The sequence below is a fragment of the Anas acuta genome, chromosome 12, assembly GCF_963932015.1.
Source record: "Anas acuta chromosome 12, bAnaAcu1.1, whole genome shotgun sequence".
Classification (NCBI taxonomy): domain Eukaryota; kingdom Metazoa; phylum Chordata; class Aves; order Anseriformes; family Anatidae; genus Anas; species Anas acuta.
This window is the reverse complement of record NC_088990.1, coordinates 6,816,856-6,842,530: the sequence shown is the minus strand read 5'-3', so window position 1 is coordinate 6,842,530 and position 25,675 is coordinate 6,816,856. Positions and strand designations below refer to the sequence as shown.

Here is a 25,675-nt window from a genome sequence, read left to right as displayed (position 1 = left end):
ATGCAAGGTAATATTTTTGAGGATTATGAGGGAAGATGAAGAAACTGCCCTCCGCATCTTTATGCCATGCTTGGGAGTTTGTAGAAATAGCACTTGATGCTGACCTCTGAGTAACCTGAACCTGTGGTGAAATGCAATAATCACCTTCAAATTGCTTTTGTGTGATTGTATGTATATATTAGCTGTACATAGAAATAAAGTATTTATATGTTCTATGTAATTGCTGTGCAGGTTTAGCCTACCTGGTGCATCCAAATTAACCATCTACTGTGCTGTTTTTCAAGTGGCTCTTCCCCAGGGGTCATACTTGCTGGCTAAGTGTCTCAGCAGTGTTGTCTGACCTCTGAGAGCTGCTAATATTGTGCCACTTCAAAACCTGCCTGCAAATCCTTCTCGAGTGGAATAAACTAAAGAGGACTGATATTTAGAAAAAAATCTCAAAATATGAGGTTAACTGATGGTTAACCCACTTGATATGGAAAACTGTTGCCAATCAGGACTGACAGGAAGGTGGTGGCATATACATGTGACATCTTATGGCATTGCAGTGGATGATAGTCCTGTCAACACTTCAGTTCAGAGCCAGTGATGGGTCACAGGAATTTAGAGTGAGACTTCTACTTGTTTTTGAGTCAAACATGAGGTTACCAGATCAGGTCTGCCTGGCTATAGATGAATATGAGGATACGTATAATGGTATTAAACCATTATGGCTCTGTCTTCCTTTTGGAAGAATAAGTTTGATAACTAGATACTGCTTATGGTAAGGGAGGCAGTCTGCCCTTCCTGGGTGGAGTGTGCTGTAATTGCCTGGTGTGAAGGTCTGGACGCATCTAAGCCTGGCTGTGATGGGAGCAGCTGTCGCGTTAAAGGGGTGTAGCTGATTAACTGTTACGGGCCCGGTTGGATTCAGAGTACTGAACCAGTCGGACATTCACCAAAACTGGGGGTCCGTTCGGACATTCACCAAAAACGTAATAACCACCTGGGGGTCCGCTCAGACATTCACCAAAAACGTATTAACCACCTGGGGGTCCGTTCAGACATTCACCAACAATGCATTAACCGTCTGGGGGTCTGGTTAGATTCAGAACACTGAACTATCACGGATAACCACCCTCACCCTAGTTGCATTAATGAGAGCTATCACAATGCAATCAAGTATGGTTTATTACAGCAACAGATAATCAGGTTCTTTTGGATTGCCGGTGATAGTGACTATCTGCAAAAGCAAGCTAGTATGCATGAAATACACAGGTGTTACAGGGGTTCTAGGTGTGGGTTCTAGGTGTGGGTTCTAGGTGTGGGTTCTAGGTGTGGGTTCTAGGTGTGGGTTCTAGGTGTGGGTTCTAGGTGTGGGTTCTAGGTGTGGGTTCTAGGTGTGGGTTCTAGGTGTGGGTTCTAGGTGTGGGTTCTAGGTGTGGGTTCTAGGTGTGGGTTCTAGGTGTGGGTTCTAGGTGTGGGTTCTAGGTGTGGGTTCTAGGTGTGGGTTCTAGGTGTGGGTTCTAGGTGTGGGTTCTAGGTGTGGGTTCTAGGTGTGGGTTCTAGGTGTGGGTTCTAGGTGTGGGTTCTAGGTGTGGGTTCTAGGTGTGGGTTCTAGGTGTGGGTTCTAGGTGTGGGTTCTAGGTGTGGGTTCTAGGTGTGGGTTCTAGGTGTGGGTTCTAGGTGTGGGTTCTAGGTGTGGGTTCTAGGTGTGGGTTCTAGGTGTGGGTTCTAGGTGTGGGTTCTAGGTGTGGGTTCTAGGTGTGGGTTCTAGGTGTGGGTTCTAGGTGTGGGTTCTAGGTGTGGGTTCTAGGTGTGGGTTCTAGGTGTGGGTTCTAGGTGTGGGTTCTAGGTGTGGGTTCTAGGTGTGGGTTCTAGGTGTGGGTTCTAGGTGTGGGTTCTAGGTGTGGGTTCTAGGTGTGGGTTCTAGGTGTGGGTTCTAGGTGTGGGTTCTAGGTGTGGGTTCTAGGTGTGGGTTCTAGGTGTGGGTTCTAGGTGTGGGTTCTAGGTGTGGGTTCTAGGTGTGGGTTCTAGGTGTGGGTTCTAGGTGTGGGTTCTAGGTGTGGGTTCTAGGTGTGGGTTCTAGGTGTGGGTTCTAGGTGTGGGTTCTAGGTGTGGGTTCTAGGTGTGGGTTCTAGGTGTGGGTTCTAGGTGTGGGTTCTAGGTGTGGGTTCTAGGTGTGGGTTCTAGGTGTGGGTTCTAGGTGTGGGTTCTAGGTGTGGGTTCTAGGTGTGGGTTCTAGGTGTGGGTTCTAGGTGTGGGTTCTAGGTGTGGGTTCTAGGTGTGGGTTCTAGGTGTGGGTTCTAGGTGTGGGTTCTAGGTGTGGGTTCTAGGTGTGGGTTCTAGGTGTGGGTTCTAGGTGTGGGTTCTAGGTGTGGGTTCTAGGTGTGGGTTCTAGGTGTGGGTTCTAGGTGTGGGTTCTAGGTGTGGGTTCTAGGTGTGGGTTCTAGGTGTGGGTTCTAGGTGTGGGTTCTAGGTGTGGGTTCTAGGTGTGGGTTCTAGGTGTGGGTTCTAGGTGTGGGTTCTAGGTGTGGGTTCTAGGTGTGGGTTCTAGGTGTGGGTTCTAGGTGTGGGTTCTAGGTGTGGGTTCTAGGTGTGGGTTCTAGGTGTGGGTTCTAGGTGTGGGTTCTAGGTGTGGGTTCTAGGTGTGGGTTCTAGGTGTGGGTTCTAGGTGTGGGTTCTAGGTGTGGGTTCTAGGTGTGGGTTCTAGGTGTGGGTTCTAGGTGTGGGTTCTAGGTGTGGGTTCTAGGTGTGGGTTCTAGGTGTGGGTTCTAGGTGTGGGTTCTAGGTGTGGGTTCTAGGTGTGGGTTCTAGGTGTGGGTTCTAGGTGTGGGTTCTAGGTGTGGGTTCTAGGTGTGGGTTCTAGGTGTGGGTTCTAGGTGTGGGTTCTAGGTGTGGGTTCTAGGTGTGGGTTCTAGGTGTTACAGGTGCGCAGCCTAGAAATAAACGCGTTAAAAGGATCAAAGACTCTATAGAGATTAATAAGCAAATATTCAGATCTCACCCAAAGGCGTCCCAATGGGGGGGGAAGGGAGGCTCAGCCCGTCGACTGATCCCAGGAGTCAGGAGGTCCTAAGGATGTTGTATGTCCTTGGGATGGTATCTCCCCTGACGATGGTATCTTCCCTAACATCCCCTCTCTCTTGGGCCAATTTATATTTTCTATCTTTTAGGTGGAGCTTGAGTGGCTCTAGTCAAGCATATCTTAGTTATGATTGGTGTAAAGTTTTCCTGTTTCCGTTTAAAGTAATAGGCTCCGAGAAATTCAGGGCGCATGCTCAGTGAGGGGTGGTCGCACCTTGGAGGCGGGTAGCTTTTGGGATGGAGGTGTGTTTTGGTATTATAATGATATTATAATGAGCAAAAAGAACACTAGGGTACAGCATTTGTCAAAACATGACAGGTCTTTGGCTTAGGGTGACAAAAAGTGCAGCTTTGTGCACAAGAACAATCGAGGCCCCACCTGATCACAGAGCCTAGCCGTGGTGTCTCCACTCCACTCCGTGCTCCGTGGTGTTCCTTAGGGCTAGCACACCAAGTTTCCCCAGCGCGATAGCATCTAAGGTTGGGAGCATAGGGAACGCTCAGATAATGCAGTTATGCCCTACCCTGAAAGCCTCTTCAATGCTGTACCTTTTCCTTAAAAGTGTGAATGTTAGTTTTATTTTCCTAGTTACTTCAGGCATTTACACCACAGCAGCACAACCTATACTTTGTGATAATGTGTACTTGCAAAGATGGATGGCTTGGATAGAAAAATGTGTTGCAGATGGTCAGATAGTCAAAGACCCAATCGTGTGTTCATATGACATAGCTTCTTCATCCTGTCCAAGTAAGATACCATCTAACCAAGTAAAATATTGCACCTACTGATGGAAGTAGGGGGTAATGAATCCCGTAAAACCAACAGCCAGAAAACTGCTGGATCTGTTTTCTGCTCAATAAAACCTGGTTAGTGTACAGATAATCAGATATCTGATCTCTTGCTAGCCTTGATGCTTTTGGTTGATGCTTTAATCACATTTAGCAATGAGATGCCTATCTGCATGGCTCAATACCAAAATGAGCCTCATCAAACAGTCCAGTAACTCATCAAGATCTTTGTTTGCAAAGGGCTCTTTCTGAACATGTGCAGAGCAGGTTTTGGTGTTTCTTTCCAGTATCAGGAATACATATGGTGTCTGTCACCTTTCAGTACACACTTGTCACTTAATAAAAGAGTGTGGAGAAGCAACCTGAGCATAATGAAAAGCCTTGGATAAAAGGAAATTGAAAATGAAAGTCCCTGGCTTTTGGAATTAAAGGATGAAAAAAATTGCTGGTTAGCTTATTCCCCCTAGGCAAGCCCTCCAGCCTCTTGCAGCCTGCACTGTAAAGAAGCTTACAGTAAAATATGCATTTCGTTTTATTTTCTCAAGAGGAAGGGTGAGTGAAATGACCAGAGAAGAGGTGGATGAGGAGTGGAGCGGAGTCTGCACTTTCCATTATGTTTCATTTGTCAAGCTAGTTAGTCTTGCTGCAGAAATAATCTCGGGCTCTCTGGCGTCTTTTCCTCTGGACACCTGCTGCCCTTTGCAGTAACTTACCTCCTTGCCTTGTTTATTCTCCCTGGGAGGGACAGCAGAGGGTTTGGTTGTGTGGCTGGACCCTCTGCTCAGAGGCTGAGTCTCTGCTTCAGTAGGTTGAGATCCCTGCTGCTTCCACTGGAGAGCTAAAGATTTTATAGATCTCTTGAACCAACATCTGAGGAAATGTTTATCTAGGTGTGTTTTCAGGTAGTTCTGTCAAAGCATCCTTCACAGCACATCCCCCAAATGCTGGATAGATCTCCAGAAAATGCTAGGTTTTACATACTCATGCACTGCCTGCTTTCCTAAACTACCACATGCATGTTCTATACAAAGGGACCTTGTGAAGTAATTGAGCTATGACTTTTTCTTTTTCATGGCTAATAACATTTCCCCCATACACTGTCTTCAAGGTCTGCTTGTGGTGGATGTTCTGCTGAGTACCTGTGTCCACCCCAGGCTATAGGCATTCCCTAGCCCAAACTTAGTGTCATCTTTGTACTCAAATATGAAACTGCTGTGCTGTTGGGGGAAGTTAGAAGTTGTTGCTTAAGCAAAAGCTGACAATTAAACATTTTTGGTAGGGACATGAAGTATATACTTGTACCTGTGCTCAACTCCCTGCAGGGGCTAGCTTACAGTCCAATTAAACCATTACAAATCATTAAACTGAATCTTCAGGATCCTTTGGGTTCTCTAAATTAGTATTTACATAATTCTCTAACTTGGAATAATGAAGATAAAATAATCTGATGTGGAACATCCTTTTCAAGCATATGAAAAGATAATTTTGTTTTATTCCTGTGTGCAAACACTGTCTTGTTTGATAATGACAAATAATTCAGAGGGTATTTTACCCACCTGGCATTTAGTGTGAATAGGACCTACTTAGTTGGAATGGCAGCATCTTGGGGGAAATATTCCTCTATAAAAGTCCATCACCCTGTGGTATGCTCATTAAGAGAATGAGGTTGCTGGAAGATGTGATTTCTGGAAATTGCCCGTGCTAGACTTTGTTGCACAACGAGGAGTGAAGGCTGGGGTGAACTTGCTAGGTCTAAAGCCTGGTAAAAGGGAATCTTGCTTTTGGTGTTCTTCCCATTTTATCTACCTGTTTACATTGACCTTTAGATCAGAAAAATCCATGCTTGCAAGGGCAAAATGCTTTCTACAGATCTGTCTCATTTTCTTGGTGGTTTTCCCCCATGCCCCAGAACTCTTGAATAGTGAAATCCAATAAGCTTCCCATGTCTTTGCCCGTTCACTGGATAGAAGTAAAAGGACAAAACTTGTTCTAAAAGGTTTATTTCAGCTAGAGCTACTGAATGTTCAGTGTCTTGAAAAATACATTCTTCAGCTGACAACTTGATGGCTCATCCCGTATACGACATGCTTAAATGCTTTATGAAACAGTGAATGGCTTAAACATCTCAAGTGCATTGAGGAATACAGAATTAAAGTGGATATTAAGCTGTTGCAGCTCTGGCTGTATACCTTGGCACCATGGCTAGAAGTGGCCTGCTGTGGGGAGCAGAAAGCCAAACCCGCAAGCTCCAGGGCAATGCAGCTACCTGTGCATGTTCACCAGGTGTGTTCCTTGATGCCAGCAAAGCTGATGGCTGCAGTGTAAATGTATTGGGTTTCCCAACTCCAGCAGACTGGCACCTCCCAGAGGGACAAGCACCTGGATCTAGGTGATGCTTTGCTATCCTGAGATGACCTCTGTCCCTTGTCAAGGGACAATGTGCTGCAATTAGAAGCATGGTTTCAATCTAGCATGACCTTGCTGTGTCACAGCCTGTGAGATACCCTATAAATCACACAATGGTCATTACCAGAGTTAGGCAAGAGTTTTCAGTTTGTTCTGGATAATAACATTACCACTTATTGCCCCAGAGACTCCTCAGCTTTTGAAAAGCAAGACTCAGGGTTCCCTCTGGTGTCCTTCACTAGGTCTTTTATTGTGTCTTTTGGGCACATTTTATGATGATCCAGCTTTGCCATGATAACTGGTGGCTCATAATGGCCTCGAGGCTTTCTAAGCTTGAATAACATGATGTTTTGTTTACAGCATCTTTGTGCTTGGCTATGATCTTGAGGGGCAAATAAACTAACAGACTGGAGTGATGACTCCAATTTTTCGTATGAGGCTTTCCTGATTTTTGTATGTTTTCAGGGAGATTTCTTACCTATCTTTCAAAAATCAATTCAGTTGGTGGCCTGTGTTTATAGATGTAACAACTAAAGAAATGCTGCCCTTTGGCAGAGCTGAGGAGTCCCCAGGCACAGAACAGATGAGAAAAGGGGCAGTATCGCCTTGAGAAAATGAGGAACAGCACTTCTCAATCCTCTGGGATAAGTCTCCTTGGTCTCACTTGTCCAGGTGGATTAGAGCCCTTGGAACAGCATGCTCCCTGCTTTGAATTTATGGAGGATTTAGCATGGCTGTGGAAATCATCATTTGCTCAGTCTCAGAAGATGCAGAGTTTGGGGATTCCTGGGGCAGAGATGTGTCAGCCCTTGCCCCTGGCTGCCTGCTCCTCTGGGACAGCTCGTGCTCCCCTACACCATGCCTCCTGGCCTGGCTGGGGGGAGAACTGGCACCAGAAGTAATAAACAGAGAAAGGAGTTAGTTGGCTGGAAAGAGGAATGGGAGAACCCTGTAATTGCTGTTGAAATACTGCATGTGTGTGGAAATGTGATCTGTCTTCATCTGTGGCTCTTTCAAGCCACAGTTTTAGGGCTTTTAACTTTTCTCCCAAGATTCCTCACTAAGATTTTGATAAGTTTCCAGTACAGGAATGTCATCTTTGGCACAAGGATACATTTTAGTAATTCATCAGAAATGATGGTCGTTCCTCCAAAATAATCTCTACCCCTAAAGAGGTCCATTAAAACCCTTGAACTGCTGCAGCCTTGAAGCTTCAAATTCTGCTGTAAGATTCCACTCCTGGATTTTCCTTCAGTGGAGCTGTCTGAATTTGTCGCATGCCCTGGGAAGGATGCTCAGGCCCAGCTGCAAACACCAGCATCATGCAGCTCCTGCACCTTTGTGCTTCTGTTGGGCAGCCACACCGCACAGACCAGATACCCCGCACTGCCTGTGTGAGCTGACCAGAAAGTGCTGGAGTCCTCTCTCACTCTGTTTGCTTCCAGGGAGTAGACAGACTTTTTTTGTACAAAAAATGTTGGTGCATGTTCTGTGAGAGGGGCTGTCAGTGTCCAGACAGAAATTAACACGAGTTTAAGCTGTTCCTATTCACACACAGGCTCTTCCACCTTCCCACCACATGTCAGGCACCTCCTGAAGGTTGAGCACTGGAGAGAGTGGCGCTGTGGTGAAATAGAGGAAGCTAAACCTCCCATTTAGCTACAATAATTAGCTCAGAAAAGATAAAAGCATATTTCCATCCTGGAATATGTCCTGTGTGACACACCAAATAATAGGATGTGTGGCTGACACAGGTCATGTGGGTGGAAGATAGGCTGGCTTAAATGGCTAAACTTAACTCCTGTGCCAGGACATCTTTCAAGGACCAAAACCTCAAGTCCTTGCTCCTTTTTTCAAGAGTAAAAGGATAGAGTAGACTTCACATCCTGCTTTCCTGAATAAAATAGCATCCTAAAGCAGCAAGATCCTGTATTCCAGGAGTGACCTGTCTGACCCAGGATGTCTGCTGTAGAGGCCACAGGGTTTTGGCGGAGTTTTTTCCTAACAATAGAAGAAATTCAAAGAAAGCCCCTCACTTGGAGATGTTTGGCTGGAATTTCTCCCAACTGTTCAAGGAAGGAAGCCAGGCCTTAAGAGGAAAAGTCTTTCTTTGAGTCATGTTTCTTCTGCTTCCTACAGCTATTTTGGGTGTACAAAGGGGGGTGGAGGGTGGGGGAGCAAGCCTGAAGTTTCTCCTAATGCAGCATCACTAATGCCACCGGGAACTTTCCATTCATTTCAGTGGAGGCTCTTATCACTGTTTCGCTTCTGCCTGCCTCTAGCACTGCAAAGCAAATTTCAGCTTTACTGGAAGGTGTGCTGAGCTCAGAATCCTCTTCCTGGGAAATGAGCAGGGGCTTTCCATTCAGCTTATATCTATTGTGACTTCTTGTCATTGAATAGGGCAGTTCTGGGCAGCCCTCAGGCTGTATCCACAGTCTTGTGTAGTCACCTACATTTATGTAGGGACAAGGTATTGCTGCCCTGTGCTAATGTACAAGGCTGTAGATGTAAATATACAACATACTGCAGGGCTGTGATGTTGAGTGTTTTGCAGCAGTAACCCAGAATCTGTAGGAGTGTTACTAGTATAGGAAACCTGTGGGGGGATGTATGAGGTCTGTGTTGGAGAAGAGGTAAACTTGTGGTTGTAAATCCCAAGACTGTTTTTTCATGTCAAATGTTTCCTTGTTTTCTCCCAAAACCAAACAGGCTGCCCTGCATTGCTGGGCACAGCACAGACCTCTGGGGCTGTGGTTACAGAATGGGACACCTGCAGGCTTTTTATCCTGAGCACTTAGATATTTGTGGGATCTGTTCTGTTTAGCTCTGAGTAGCTTCTCTCCCTCTTGCTAACTTGCTGACTGCTCAGGGTGTGTGGAGAAACCTGCAGGGACCAGCTCATTCCCATGCATTACCCAGAGCTTTTGTTCACCTTGCTGTAATATTTCTCACCTGTCCTGTGCTGCAGATTCAGTGAACTTGTATGGGGGTCAGGTCTGCAGCTCCATTTATGTCAGACAACAAAATTGTGTTGCAACAGAGCAGACTCCTAAATCACACAATTGCTCTGATAATGATTTAGGGAAGGTGACAACTAGATCTCTCATCTCCCAAGGTTAAGCATCTCAGAGGTATTTGATTGCCTTCTTTGTGTGAAAACATTCTTCCCTTCTAGAAAAATCCCAGCTCCCTTCTGTATGCAGAAACTCAAAATATTTTAAGAGGATTGCTTATTTCCTGCATGTTACTAAGGGAAGACTACCTCATGGTGTGCATGTTATCTTTCTACGAACCACAAGGTGCAGCACAGATGAACCTTCTCCAAGATGAGAGGAAGACGGTTCTCAGGAGTCCCAAACCCCTGCTGTTGATAGAGAAGCAGCCTCCCCTCTTGGTCTAATTTCAGTTTTGGTTTCATAAATCTCAATTTCCAAAAACTTTTGGCATGTAAATCTGCCTCCTTGTGTGGAAAGTCACAGGCACTTTCATCTGTGTAGGGATGGAAGAAAAGGGGTATTCAAGCAGTTGGCTGAGCCCCCTCCAAAATAGCCTTCTTATTGCCCTGCAGTATTTAAACAGCAGCTTGAAAACTGTCAACAAACTGCTAAGAAAACAGAAGAATCTCATTGCCTGAGCTTTAATGAGGCTTTTTTCCTAAGGCACAGAATCCTGCTTGTAGCAGCCCCAAGCAGCTGCCAGTTCAGAACTGTACAAGTAACTCCTATTTCTCATTTTCTCCTTGGGAAAGGAGGATGCTGGGCAGTGCCCCTTTGCTGCAGTGGCTGTGCCAGATCTCTGAGCAGCCATGTGCAGTTGTGCTGAAGGAGGCAGCAGCCAGGCTCCAGGGCTCCATACTCATGGTGTGCTGGGGCTATTTCTGCCCCTGCTGAGCCTACAGAAGTGGTGAAGCCAACCACAGGCTCAAAGCCCTTGGAAATGTTGGTCCCAAAGGTCAGAGAGGTGGAAACCTCGCCCTTCCCAGGCTGCTTTCCTTCATTGTCTCTGCTCGAGTGTCCAGCAGTGGGGCTTATCTCAAAGGAAGGGGTGTGGAGGCTTTTGAAATAGCTGATTCCCTTTTTCTTGCTGTGGGGAAAATGCCATACCTCCTTGCATCCTCCCTGCTCTTTGGGTGTTTCCTAATCGTTTGTGATAATCATTTGTGAGAGCCTACAGGAGGCTAAGCCGGGCAGGATGTCTGTGGCAGGGGCATCCTCTATTTCTCCCAGAAAGGTACAGCTCAAAGTAATCTCTGCTATAAAAACAGGATCGACGTGGTTTAAAGAAAAAGCCTGCAAGTAAGTGGTGGTTAAGAGAGGGCATTAAAAGAAGCCATTGTAAATCATGCCACCAAGTGTAATGTGATCTGGCTAATCAGCTGTGTTAATTTGGGAGGCAGCATATAGGCAAGGGGAGGGGAGCCCTGGTGGTGCTGAGAGTTTACTCCTGGGCCACCTCTGGGTATTTCTTCCCATCATGGGAAGGACAAGTGTGCAGAATGGTCTAAGAGCCACTTGCCTCCTTGATTTTAACTGGAGGGAGCTGCTTGGCTTGTTCCTTATGGCCAAAATGCAGCACAGGTACATTGGTGCATATGGTGTGAACCTGTGTACCTGTTCTGCCTTCCACCGTTTCCAGGCCACTGAGATAGCCAGAACCCTTTATGATCATCACTTCAATACACTTTCAGCAAGCCCAGAGTCTCTAAGAGGCCAAAAACAGAGTACAAGAGAGCAGCTGGGTTATACCAAAAGGTGGTCTTGCTTAGAAAGCCCTTGTCACAGCTTGGATCCCTCAGCCCTATGGAGGGAGGATGTCAGCCTAAATACAGAGCTGACACTGATGGGACTGTCAGTGCTGATGAATTCATTTTGGAGCTGTCTCACCCACACAGCTCCTTAGAGGGTACCTTCGCCTCCCTGCCCTGAGGTGGTCCTTACATCTGCATCGTGATTACATGCATCACTGTGACACCCGAACCCCTCACTTCTTTAAGGCTTATAACCAGCAGATCCCAGTGAGTTTTGCCTGATGCCAGACTGGATTCATGTCCTTAGCTGGGCTGCTGACCCTCAGGGTAGGATCGCTGTACTCAGTTTCCCCAGTATACGAAATGACATCAATATTTCCAGCTTGAGATGCAGCACATCTTCATTTTTGCTTCGAAGGTGCTCTGGAATCTTTAGATGAAATTCACTGTTCAGATACAATATCCTTGAGTTCTGTCATTCTATTTTTGTTACATTTGTTTTTGTACAGTAAGATGTTTGGGCTCTGAAGAAGAAGAGGTGCTTCTGTGATAAAAACTTCCAGTGGTTATTTAAATGACCCTCTGAATTTTCATGCTTTGTGTATAGGTGGAGATTACTTCTACCTTTTGCTTTGTGTTTCAAGAATGAGAACTATTTTTCAGGGTTTTCCTGAGAATTAATCTCAAGTCTGGCTTCAGTCCTGGAGGCAGAACATAAGAGGTTAATGCATTATGGAGGATGTCATGAAGAGTTTATGAGAAGACGCTATAGATTTGCTTCAACAAACTTTCTATAAGAAGTCTAAGCAAGTCTAAAAATGTCGTTGTTTGAAAGGCTGAAAGGGATTTTCCCAGTCATTGTCAGTGTGTCATTTCATAAGCCCAGTCATCCATCTACTAAATTTTATTAATACATATACAAAGCTTCTCATACTTTAGTGGGGTTTTGAGGTACACATTTCTGAACCATTTTCAGTACCTGTACTTCATTTGGGAAGCTCAGTTTGAGGGAGAATCCTGTCCAGGAGCAGACTTGCTGCTACTTGTGCAGCCAGCACTGCTCTGGTTCTTGATCAGGCAGCTGTTTGGTGGGGTAGAGGAGTGTGAAATGGGAGAGGAGCCTTCGGATCCTTCCCTTCCTGGATTTCTTTAGAAAAGCAGCACAAATTTATACTAATAATGGTGATGTTTTAAACCCTGTGCAATTTGTAAATGTACATTTCCATGGTAACACGAAGGTAGTGAAGTAATCCTCAATTCATCATCTTCCATGAAATTCCAACAACTATTCCTAAACATTCATCCTCTTCTAATCCCAGAGCTGTTGCCATGGAAATGATCAGATAAGATACAGGCCTTTAGGCAGATGGGTCTGTAAAGAATGCTGAATGTTGGCCCATTGAAATCTACAGAACTATTTATTTCTTATTTAAAAGCAACATCGCTGGCAGTGATTTTGATTGTTTCAGGATGAATTAAATTGACTCCACAAAATACTTTTGTGCATGACCCCCAGGAACTGAAAGCACCCCTGGTCACAGACATACAGATGTTGCTCAGGTCTCTCCTCCATGTGAGCTCCAATGCAGTGGCAGGGACTTGTGCAGCCCATCTGCTTGCTGCTCCACTGTCCCTGTTCTTTCCACACAAACTCTCATGGTTGTTGCTTGCAATCAGGGTTTTAGGCCTGCTTTTCAGACATTCAGTCCTGCAAAGAAGCTTATTTATTTTTTTTACTATTTATCAGAGCAAAGGGCAGCATCCAGATTACATCCAACACCCCAGGGATCACTGCTTTCCAGTGCATTAAATTTTCAATTCCAACAGCCATGCAGGATGGCAGATTTACATGTGCAGAGGCACCTCCTGAGCATTCTTCCAAGCTGGACTTGTAGGTGTGTAACTGAGTGTTAAAATGGGATTAGGGTTTTAAGTCCCTAAATCAAATATTTCTGAGTCACAAAGGTGAATGGCTTCACTGAGGAATTTCTGTGCAGGAGGAGCCACTCACTTCTGCTCCTGAAATCAAATGGAGAGCTTTTCAAAGACAAACCACTCTTAGGCACAGATTTTTCTGACTTTTAATAAGGGCTGGGGATCCAATTCCCATATATACCTTAGGCGTTTTTCTGAAATGTTTCCTTATCTCTCTGCACACAAAAATATTTGTAAATTATTCTGAGCAGAGAACATCTGAATTCAGCCTCTTTTTTGTATTAGGTTTTAGAGACCTCTCTGATGGTAAGAGGCACCCTGCTTAGACAACTGCTATGGGAATCACAGGGGTGATTAAAGAGCCCCCTTCTCTACCAGCCTGGAAGTTATCACCTTGTGAAAGGTTGTGAGGTTAAATAGTGAAAGGCTGCCCCTTATGAAGCATGAGCTAGTAAAGAGCTGTGCTGCTCCTTGTCTGCTCCAGCATGAAATCCACTGATGTAGCTGTGTTGGTTAAGGAAGCTCAAGTGGATGCTTTGTCCTGAAGCGCTACTGAGAAGTGGAGGTAGGACAAACAATGAGAAAGTGGATGGTTGTAAGCATCATGCCAATGGAGATGGCTTAACTTGAGGGCAGGAGGACAGTGAAAAGGCAGGGAAGAGGAGAAATAGTCATGGAGGCTGATCATGCTGGGTCTGGAACATGGGCAGGAGAGGAGGAAGGGCTCTACCTCAGCACAAGATGCTCCAGGGAAAAGGCCACTAAATATTACTGATATCCACTGGTGTCCGCACAGCCTGTTCCTGCAGCCCCTCTGCTTTTCCCAGTATGGCAGCAGTTTTGTTCTCATAGGGTTGAAATTACAGAAATCATCCCCTGGAGCCAGTACCTTGTGCTTACCACTGCTGCTGGCAGCAGCAGCCCAGGGCACAGGTCCCTGGAAGACTTTCTGCAAATCAAAAGCTTCTCCATTTGCATTCTTGCAGAGTGGTATTTTGAAGACTCCCTATGGATGACCTGACTTATCCTCGTAATGCCCATTAAAAAACTCTGTGCATCTCTGTAACGGGTTTTAAAAAAAATCAATACCAGCAGCTCTGTCTGGGTTTTAATCATTCACTGGCACTGTTTATTCCCTAATAGTATGGTTTGCAGCTCTGGTGCCAAGCACACTACAGACTGGGAGGGGGGAAAAAAATCTCTGGAATGGCAAATGTGACAGCCAAGAAAGACAGGCACTAGCCTTCACCAGAAAATCTGGCCAGTTCAACTCCTCCTTCCAGAAGAGGTTAATGGTGATCACATCCTGCATTTATATGGTGCCAAATTAAAGATAGAGACAGTACCAATTTTTTTCAGCTTGTGCTTGTAAATTGGGGAAGGAGAAGCAGGGAGAGGTTAAGTTGTGAAAGCTCAAATGCTGGCAAGATTTGGCCCCTGGAGTCCTGTCCTCTGGTCTGCAGCTGTTACTGAGGGTATGACATTCATCTGGGGACAGCCAGGAGGCTGGGAGGGGAGGGATAAGGAGAAGGGCAGGAAGCTGGAGAAGCCAGAGGATGATGAGAACACCAGGGTGGGAAAAGAGGAAGTGGAGGAGTACACAAAATGGGAAGAAAAACTTCTGGTGGCTTTAAGGAAGAAAGGATCCTGGTCTAACAGGGAGGACAGATGGACTGGAGGACAAATATTGAGATGATGCTCAGCAATGACAGACAGTAAAGATTTCTTTCTGGGATGGCCAACAGAAATGCAGTCCCTATATCCCCACGTCTGCTTGTGGAGCTCACTAAGAAGTGAGCTGGGCTCCATCAGAGCCTCCCACGCTCCTGCAGGAACATCGCATCTCCTGCAGCACGAGGGAGACAGGCATCTCCAGGGAGACAGCTTGGCTAAAGCCTCAGACAACATCTTAGTTTCTGCCATCACACGCTAAGTAGCAAACCACTCTGATTTCTGCAAGACTTAATAAGTTCCCTAAAATATCCCCTTGACTAGGCCTGGCCATAATTGCCTTGATTTGCAGATGTGCAAATCATAGTTGGAAAATGCAAGTGTGAAACAGGTGCTCTCATGCAAATGGGAAAAAAATGGAAAGCAGTGAAAATTGTCTGCTTTCTCCCTCCTTTTCCTTTAAAGATGCTTATCTGTTCGTAGCAGTTCTGCTCCAGCACTGCCTGGTGATCTGCTGGGACTCTGAAAGCAGCTGGAACTGCAGAGCTGCAGATTGAAATCTGCTCTTGTCCATGTGGTGCCTGGCTTTTTTATTTATTTTTGCCAGGGCTTGGAGGAAAAGACAACATTTCAGATTCTTACCTTTCTCAAAGCTGCAGGCACTGAAGTTTATCAGCAGCTTTCAGGAAGGTTTGTAGTTCTGTCTCTGTTACTAGTGCACATCAGTTTCCTTCTACCTCAGAGTGTCTCAGGGCCCATCAGGAAGAGTTGCTGCTCCCTTAAAGCATCTGGCACGAAAGGAGTCACATCATGTTGAGTTAGGGTTGGGAGAAGCAATGCTTTCCCCCAAGAGAAGAAAAGCACTGACCCACAAGTGCTGCTGCTGCCCCTGGGCTGGTACTTGTCTCCCACCAGCCACCACGATTTCCTCTTCCACCACTCACTTGATGTCAAACTTCCTTCAGAAATAAGGGTTTTCAGCCAGATGAGGGTTAACCAGGGCCAATCAGTTCCCAGGAACCTCGAGGAGTCCCTGAAGGATTCAGATTTCCCCTGCATCCTACATGAAGGAGGAAATGTGGAAAAATCAATGCTTCCCATGGAAAACAGGGGCTCATTGCTTTGGACAGGCTCTCTCCTGGTGGGATTATGGTGACACCAGGCTGGTTGGGAGCACAGCAGTGAGCAGCAGCCAGGTCTGGTCCCGCAGCCTTTGGCGCACTCTCTCCTGCTGGAGCTGAGGGAACAGCACCTCAGCTGCTGGAAACTTATTTTGTGCATGTGAAAACTCACAAAGCCCCCCTTTCTCTAAAAGCAAAACACTTTGAGAGCTTGGCAACAGGCTCACTGTGTTGGCTGTGTTTCAGAGCAGACACCTCTGAGTGCTGGCAGTGAGGGATATACCCAGCTGCCCCGAGCAGGTTACAGGCAAGGTCTGCAGGCTGCAAACCCTGGAACAAGTAGCTTATCACTTAAGCTGCTTCAAGGATTTAGGGTGGTTTAAATTACTTAAAGTGCTCCAAGGGACCCGATCCTGCACCCATTGAAACCCCTGGTGATTTTGATGGATACTTACAAGATACCAGGATTTGGCACTGGAGGCTTAGAGCTGAAGTGGATAAAACCTCCACAGACCTTTAGAGATGGTTAAACCATCCCAAAGCCTTAGACCCATTTACAGCCCACAGAGGTTGGCCAGTGATGGAAATGCCTTAGGAGTTCACTAAACGTCTCGCTGCTGCGTACATTGTGTATTTCTTCCAGCCCCTGTAATTGCAGCAACTCATCTCTTTTTCATTTCCTATTGACAGCAGTGGTCCGATCCTGCTCACAGCAGAGCTGGGCTCCTGAAGTCAGTGACTCAAAGAGAGCTGGGGTGCAAAGTATTTGCAGAATCAGTTCCTAGGAGTCTGGCTGTTGTTAACAAGGCAGGAGAAGACCTGGGCCCTGAGACAGCAATTCAAGTGTTTTTTCCTTCCTTCTGGTCTTTGCACAGAGATGCTTTTTCACTCATTTTGATACATTACATAAAAGCACTGTCATTTCCTAAGTTCCTGTCTGCCTTCCATATACCTTCTTTATAATTTAAAACCATGTTTAATACTGATCTTTCCATTCTTGTCTAAGAAAGTACCAGCATGAATCTTGGCTGTTAAGTTATTAATTAAGGTACTAGACATTTACCCATGAGGTCCCCACATTCAAGAAAATCAAACACTTTATTCAGGAAAAAAAAAAAATGGAGTTGTTTTTTTTTACCCTATGAAAATGTGGGAAGGAATGCTGCTCCCTGGAGATCCTTCCTTCCTTTTGTGCACAAGCCTATCCCATTTTTCATGGAGACCTTGAGTGTGATCCCAGCCACAGTGATAGGCAGCAGGGCACTGAGGATCCTCGGCTTTATGAAAGCTGCTCCAGCAAAACATTCTCTGACATCTCCAGTGTGGGAGGGTGTGCATCCTCCCTTGGTGGCTTATTCCCCTGTTCCTGCTACAGATATCCCCTTAAGGCTTAGTTGCTCTTTTTCTTGTCTTTCTCATTCATTTTTATCTTTGTGGATTTTTTTTTTCCCAAAGAAAAATGTACTGGGTTGGTTTTATTTAAGATTTGCAGGAACAGTGCATGGCTAACTGTAGGGGCTGAGCTTAACCTACACCGAGCACATGGGGACCCTCAGCAATGTCCTAAAACCAGGGTATTAAATGAGGATTTTCTTTCTAGCTTTTTCCCATATCCTACCCTCATGGAAAATGGAATTAATATAAAAATATTAATTCTCAACAGAAATTCAGCAATCCATGATGTAAGATACTAAGGGATATGTTTCTTGTACAAGACCAAAGAGAATTTGGTGTTGTGGATAATAGCATGGTCATAAGGAAGCTTTAACAAATCTCCTTGCTCCTGTAGCAATTGCCTACTAAGCTATTCCTCCTCTTTTAGATGCCCTCGCCATCTCAGCAGTCCCTTGTGATTTTGCATTCTCATGTCAAAAAAGAGAGAAGAATTGCAGCAAAAGCTGAAGGAGAAGATTCATATCCCAGGGGCCTTCAACTATTTTTTTTCAGCAGTTGCCAGAGCATCTTGAAATCCTGTCAGTGGAATAAAAGTCAAAAGGGTTGGAAAGAAGCATCTGAGAACCCTCAGACCAATAGAAATGCTCATGTGACTTTAAAAAGAAAATTTAGTTTAAACATTTTTCTGCTCAGTAGAAGTCCCTTTGTAGAACACAATAATCTGGAGAGACTGACTAGAAATCTAAGTCAAAGAGACTCATCTATTTTCATACATATACCAACCTCGATGTTCATATTTTAGTTTTATAGTGGATAGCTCAACAGTGTCCCCTGAAGGATATACTGTAAATAAGAGGGGTTAAGAAAGAGGTAAAAGACGATAAAGGAAGAGAATAAAGAGGAGAAATGTGTGAAAATCTGGGGAAGAAATAGTTCCAGCTGCTTGTTTGTTATTGGTAACAGCAGTTTCTCAGGAGATCAGTTGGTTAGGGCAGCAATGTCCAGTTAGATGGATTTGACCTTGCTGTGCCCTTGAAAGAGCTTAGCATTTCTAGAGGGCATAAGTGTAGGGGACAGAGGAGTCAATGCAACTCCTCACCCGATGAGAAGCAGTGTTTTTTGGTAGGGTGATCTCACGAAGCACCACCACCCCACTGTGCACAGGGGGTATACCCCATGGCTACCTAAGAGATGCTGAATTGTCACAACTTTTGCCCAACTGAAGTCATCCAAGCAGAACAAAACAGGCCAGGCACCCGGAGCCATACCCCCCTTCCCCAGCCATGTCCCTCCGTGCCACCGAGCAGAGCTGGGCTCATTTGGGAGCAGATGCCTCTGCAAAGCCCTCCCCTGAGCTTCCAGACTCTCTGCAAGTCAGAGCTGCTCTCGTGCAGCCACATTCGGCTCGAGGGTGTGATCCTGCTGTGAGTTCATTGTGGGAATGCTGCTATCAATAACAGCCCCAGCGGGGTTAGGAAGTTCCTTCTATTTATTTAGCATCTTGTGGCTTTTTAAACAACAGCTTCAATGAGGGTTTTTTGGATTTTGTTTTTAAAGGAGAAATGATTTGGCCACAACAAGTTCAATCCTGGTCAAGGTTTCTGCAGGGAATCCATTAGCTTAGCCACTAAGTCCATTGGCACTTTGCAGTAACGCCAGCTCTCAGTAAATATTGGCCAATGTGCCTCTAACTACTATTAATGAAGTTAATTAGCAACAAAAGTTTTCAAATGTGGAAAAGCTACAGGCATTGCCATGGTTCATTAAGCTTCTCAGAAGCTTCAAACAAATCTTAACTGCATTTCTCAGGAAAATATGTTTTTCTAACTAGTCGAAACATTTTAGCAGCTCTGCTCTATTTTGTGAAAACAGCATCTAAGAATATTGGCATCCTCTCTGCAGGCAAACTTCACGGGAGGAGGGGAGGCAGAATGAGAATAGGAAAAGGAAAAATGTGTTTGTCCAGCAGTGTGGATTGAACATGAGGCTGGTTTCCTTCTCCTTCCAGATCTCTAATGGCAGAGATGCCAGAAACAGTTGTGGATAAGCCCTGTGTTTCTGCAGCTTTTGATACCCTTCACTTCCCATCTCACAGTAGAAGGATTTGCTGCTAGAGAGCCACCAGCAAAACACAAAACAGAAGTCTCTGTTTAGGAGTGCTCAGCAAAGCATCCCTTACCCCTCATCCTCTCTGACACAATCCAGCACTGTAGGTACCTGTTCTTCACATTATAAAACAGGTGTAACTTAAGAATATAAAGCATTGCTTGGTGGAAAGGGATTGCCTTTTGCTTTGCAATTCCCATAGAGAAGGTAGATTCTGCTGCCCTGGCATGGCCAGGAATAGAAGAAAGCCTGCAGGTTGTCCTGGGGGAATACTCACCTGCAGGTGACCTCAATGACGTCCCCTCTTTCCATTCAAATGGAGCTGATGGAGCATTTAGGAGGTATTTAGGAAGGGAAAGAAAAGAGCATAACCTTTTTAATAAGCAATTTGCCTATGACAGCTCTGGTCAGTCCAGCATATCCTTCTCACATAATTAATCAAGACCAAGTGCTAGATTTGCGATCGTCCTATTTAATAGCATTAGGGCAATCCAAGATTTAAGCCAGTGCTTTAATGTCCCTGCCTTGTTCAACACCGTTACTGCATTATAGATTTAAGGTAGCACTTGGGTGGTAAATTTTCAAAGCAACATCTGAACAGAAGTCCCAGCTACCTCCTTTCTCCTTCCCCACCAGGAGCTGCAGGTTTGCACACAGCTGGTGCTGTCAGTGCAGTTTCATGCCAATGTCCTAAGTCACCCTGATTCAGGTAGTGAGGTCGCACCTACAGCCACGGGACAATCAGTTTTCTCCTTGCTGCTTCCTAATTAAAACCAAAATTTCCTTTGCTGGTACCTCGTGAGTCAAATCTTCTCCATTTTCAAATCTAAGCTAGCTGGAGCAATTATTCCCTCAAATTCAGGGGTCGTTGTACCACTAGCAGCTGATTAAAATGTTACCTGTCCCCCTTATCCCCCCAGCTGATAAACTGGTATCACAGTCTTGAACTAGGAGTGAGACTTGATTTTCTATAGAATGTGCCCCCTTAAATAGAAACCCAATCAAACGCATTCAGCATCCTCATTGGTTGCCAGAGCCTATTTTCCAATAATCCATCTTTCTGAGCCTGAGCACTAAGTCCAGTAAACTGAAAAAGCAAAGTGTGGGGGAAATTAAAGTTAGTTCGTTGTGGCAGCCATTGGTTTTTGTTCAGCCAGCTGTCTCGCGCCTTGTTGCTGTGAAAATCATTTTGCAAGCAAATTCTCCTATTGCACCCTGATATTTTATCCCCAACTCCATGAAGTGCTTTAGACTGTGGAGCTGTGGCATGGACTGCGAGGCCGGTCTAAAGAGAGCCCAGAAGTTAAAATGAGGAGAAGCTATGCCATTTCATGGTCTCTGCCCCAGGACCACTACATACATGTATAATCTCCCAGCAAGTATATTTTAACATAGCTAGAAATACCTGTTCCTGAAAGTCAAAATTTTTGGATTATTCTCAACCAATCGGGGACAAACCCAGTATCATATTGTTTACATATTTTGTAGGATTTAACACCCTACTAATCTCTTTGCAGATGAAACACAAACAGTTTTCTCACATATAACGAGAACACGATTCCTTCACCAGATTTATTTACTAAATTGCTTTTCATGACCAGTCATCAGAGCAGAAAGCAAAGCAGTAATGAACTGAGAAAGAGGTGATAGGAAACTAACCAAATATTCACATGGTCTTATTCCTTTGGGCTGAGTCCTTATTCCACCAAAATCAATGAGAATAGAATAAGATGAGTTATGATTTATTGGTACAGTCAGCTTCCATTGTGGTGCATTAAAGAGGTCATGATGATTACAGGTTCTCCTTCAAAAATGCTACAAACACAGCAATGTATTTAGAAAGCATCAGATGTCAAACACCAAACTGTTTCCAAGGGAACTTACAAAACGTCACATCACAAAATGAATCCAAATAATGCCTTTCCCACTGTTTGCTTTGTTTCATTTTGGCAGACGCTAATTCCTCAGCACACACTAATCCAAATTCTTCCTTGATGTAGAGCCATTGTAGTCAGTGTTGAGGACAATGGAGTCGCGGTAGCCCGAATTTGGCAGAGTATATTGCATCGGGAGCATAAAACAGCTTGGCTTTGCTTGTTTCCTTCCTTGATCATGCACCAGATAATCAGGGATGACTCGGAATTACTCAAAGAGTAGCTATTGCTAGTTCACTGTGTTATCCTGAATGTTGTCTTGTCTGTGTGTACACTAATCATGCTCCAGGGTAGTGGGATTTAATGAGGGTGGCACCAGAAAGTAGTAGTGGGAATCTTTTTTTGAACTCTTTGTGACAATATAAGCCAGCTGATGCATTGTTCTTGATATTTTTCTGCTTAGCTCCTCAGTGTGGATGGCACAAAAATGAAGGCAACGCTGTCAAGCCCTTTTGACTACAGTTAAAATTCCTATTTGCTATCAGAAGAGATTATGTTAAACTAGCCGTACTTGGGCTGGAGGTACCTTAAAGACATACTGCAATGACAAAAAGCATTACCAACGTGAGGATGCAATTGCCTTTCATGGGAGCTTAGCTTCCAGGTATGACTGATTGTTTTAGTGCAGCAGCACTGACAGGCTGGGCCAATTTTATCACTTGGAAATTTCCTTCTATTTTTATTTGATTTATTTTATTGGAAAACATTCTCAAAATGCTGGTGTAGGGGTTTTGTATATTATGCTTTTTTTTTTTTTTTTTTTTTTTTTTGATACAAGGGAGGTGCCGGGCCATCAAAGTCCATCAGATGGTAAGAACTGGGCAGTGACTTTCGCAGGGAGAAGGAAGGCTGCAGCTCTGGGGACCCGAGCTCAGCTCTCATGGTTTTTTCCTTATCACCAGGAAGGGAGCAAGTCTGCGGGGTGCTCTTGGTGTGTGGTCACAGGGGACTTTCAGCTGAGCCTCCTTCAGGCTGCCATGCTGGGAAGCTCAAAGCCTAACCACTACAATCACCCTACAGCATCTGCTGGCCCCCAGAGCATCATCTCTGCAGCACCACAGAGGTAATGCTCTGGAGGAGAAATGGAAGGGGGTGAGGAGGTAGCGATCAGCAGAAATGTTGGACATGGGTAGAGAGCACTAGGTAAGGTCAGTTATGGTTTGTGAAGGCTTTGGTGCAGCTGTGAGGGGTTTTCATGCCCAGGTAGAAATGTGCCTCCTGTTAGATGAAAACTAATGATGCTTGAAAAGATTCTGTGAGGCAAAATAAGTGCATAAGCTTGTATAACCACTCTAACCAAAATAAATTAATGGGTAACTTTTTTTTTTTTTTCCTGTAAACTTTTCACAAGGTCATCTCAAGCAGCTTTGTTATCTGAAGTTCACCCAGTGATATTCAAGGAAGACCCCCGGTGCGTACCTGGGTGGTGGGAAGCATGATACAAGGATCTCATAGGGAAACACCTGCCTGTTAGGAAATGTCCACCAGTATTTTGAAGGACAGATTCCCCCTTGTAATCTCTGGAAGAAGCAAAAGTTCACTTGGTCAACTTCATCCTTCCTAAGGGAAGAAAATAGCTAACTTTTTAACAGCACAGTGCAAGAAAAGTTCAGAGATCTGTGGTTGCGTGGGGAAAGAATAGAGGGGAAAGAATAGAGGCTGTGAGGAGAATTTTAGTCATGCATTTAATTATGTCATTCAGCCAAAATATATTGGTCATCCTAGAAGACAGCTGGGATCCAGAATCACAACCATCTTCAGCGGTCCAACAGCAAACATTTGTCATCTCCCAGTTAGCTGTGCTCTGCTGGCGTGGAGTCTGAATCACAGCCTGAAAAGGGACCCTCCCTGGAGATCTGGTGAAATATCGAATAGAAGGTTACAGATGATAGAACAAGAAACATGCTTTGATACACTAATAACACTCTGTGTCTATGCAGTAATGATAGCTCATATCTAATGCTTCACAAAGACACCACAGCATTTTATCTGGAGAACAATGATACTCTCATTACAGGCAGAATTAGAGGTGATATTTATAGTGAAGCTGCCGAATGATTTTCCTCATAAGACCCCCTTCAGATCAGAGCCTGTAGGGGGGAACAATGTGTGTGTTTTTTTTTCCTTATTCAAGATTCATATAGATACGAATTAAAATTGGGTAGACAAACTGAATTCAGCGTGTATCTTACGTGTTGAGCACTTGACTGTTGAATCTCAACATCCTGTTAATGCTGTTTTCTTGAGACAATTTCACCGATGAAGAACGAGTATTGTGAAGAGTTGTGTCCATGGAAGAACCACGTAGAAAACAATGGAGAAATTTAAACTTTCTTAGGGAGAGAAGTCTCAAGTTAAAGCCTGGAGTGGCTCAGCTGCAAAGTAGATGCCCTACTATAATCTGTCAAGAGAGGATAAACTTTGATAAAAATGAGCTTTCTACTCTGTGTTTTACTTTGTCTGTTAAACACAGTGCCAAGTTGAGGACAGGCTATGGAGAAATACTCTCTGCTCCTTTAAAAAAAAAAATCTTGCTTTTTAGAGGTAGAATAACTTTGAGAAGTAAAAGAAAGACACTAAAGCAACATTGTAGGGAAAGAGAAAGACGCTTCCACTACATTTTAAGGCAAGTGATGGAGTTCGCTCTTCCTAAAAGCAGTATCTTCCCAAGTCCTTCCTTTTTCCATTAGGAATAACAGTCAAGAAGGCTGGTGATTACTTGTGGTTTGTAGCTTTTAAACACCAGACAGCAAGGAAAGATTGACTTGCTGCAGGATGCAAGTTCCGAGACTTGGTTACATGTCAGTGGATTATAGATTTTATTCTAAATTAAATGAACCATTATATGTTCAATATTGTGCACTTAGAGAGCTGTAAAACTCTGAAATGAAATTAACAATAAAAAAGAGAAATTATCTAAAGACTACAGGAATGTAGTGGGGGTGCAGAACTCCCCTGATCCTTTGTGTTTTGTTTCATGAGTAACTACCTTTTTTTTTTTTTTTTGTGCTACTATGCTTAGTTATCCTAGGCTCTGATAAAAGCGTGATTTCCATGTTATGGGCTTCAGCAAACGCATGCAGGGTCCTGTATGAGAATTTAGATTACAAGAGCTAGCTGAATTTCCTGCTGCTGTCATTTATGATGCTGCAGATGTCTAAATCAACAAAACAGAAACTACTGGGGGGCGCTGGCCCATGCTGGGCTGTAACATGGACATCCTTTCTGCACAACGTATCTTCATCTGGCAGAAAATACAGCATAAGATTGTTCTGTGCATTAGGGAGACTGATCCACAGCTGGATTATTTTCTGTCTCTCTGGACTGAGATGGAGTTTCCATTAGTGGATTCTCTCTTTCATGAGAATAGATGCTGGTGAGATATTTTATGTCTACATAATGTCAAAACACATCTTTGCAATGAGAGATCAAATACATCAGTTTAGCTCAAGATTAACACTGGCTCACCAGAGGCTTCTGGATGGAAACCAGCATTATGGCTTACTCCTATTAGCAGCAGACTAACCGAAAGGAAGGATTTGCCAGTGGTCAACGAGCTAATCCATGGCTTGGTGGTCAAAATGCTCTGTGGCTGTGTGTGTGTAACTAGGGGTGTATTGTTTCATTTCTCTGTAGCTTAGGTTTCCATCACTAGGGAATGGTTAATATTCCCTTTGTTACTCTGATAGAAATGGCATTCGCTTTGAGGTTGGCATCTTAAGGGCACCCATGCCTTCACCTTAGAATTACATGTGTCTGAAGGCAGAATCAGATTACTACGTTCTCTCTTCGCTTGTTGCAGGCCCTTCAGCAGGGGAGAGCTCTTAGGGAAAGCAAAAGAAAAAAAAAAAAGTCACTCAACTCATCTTTTTTTGCCTTTTTTTTTTTTAGACGTTTCCAAGAATGGAATTTTTCAAAAAGAGTACACACAAGAGAGCAAGAAGGAAGGAGAATGCTCTAAATATGTCTTTAGCCAGAAGAAAAAAGAGAGAGACAATAAAGTAAGTATATCTTAAAAAAAACTTGTATTACAAGTTTTCTTCTTGATCGCACTGTAAAAATTGTATTGATTTCAATGGAATTACCCAAGTGCAACTTCAAGGAGAATTTGGCTTATGTGGGATCAGAGTGGGAGGCTCAGGAGCAGAGGCTGGCAGGATGCCAGAGCTGTTTCATTCCCCACGGCTCCCTTCTCTGGGAAGGAGGCTGTGAGGAGGAAAACCCCACAGCACACGTACTCAAAGTATATCTGAGAACACTAGATCACTCACCCTAGTCACAGTCAAAAAGTTTATTCTCCAGCTCCCATGATAAAACATACAGAGCTCTGACCTAACAGGAGCTCTCTGTGTTGGAAATCTGGGGCATCACTTTGTGCAGTGTAAAATTAAGTTCGGTAGAAGGAGATGAGAAGTGACATTTTAGAGAGGGGGATTTCTGCTTGAACACTGGGGGGTCACCGTGCTGACGATGGCATGCGAAGCAGTGAACTTGTGCCACTC

General features: G+C 44.5%; 1 long non-coding RNA gene across 1 annotated transcript in view; it reads left to right on the top strand.

Annotated features, from left to right (window-relative positions):
* Positions 1-22,254, top strand: part of LOC137863139 (uncharacterized) — a 33,247-nt gene extending 10,993 nt beyond the window's left edge. The window contains exons 2-3 of the long non-coding RNA XR_011100711.1: positions 21,577-21,777; positions 22,076-22,254. This is a non-coding gene — a long non-coding RNA (uncharacterized lncRNA). The remainder of the gene's footprint in view (positions 1-21,576; positions 21,778-22,075) is intronic.
* The last annotated feature ends 3,421 nt before the right edge of the window (positions 22,255-25,675 follow it).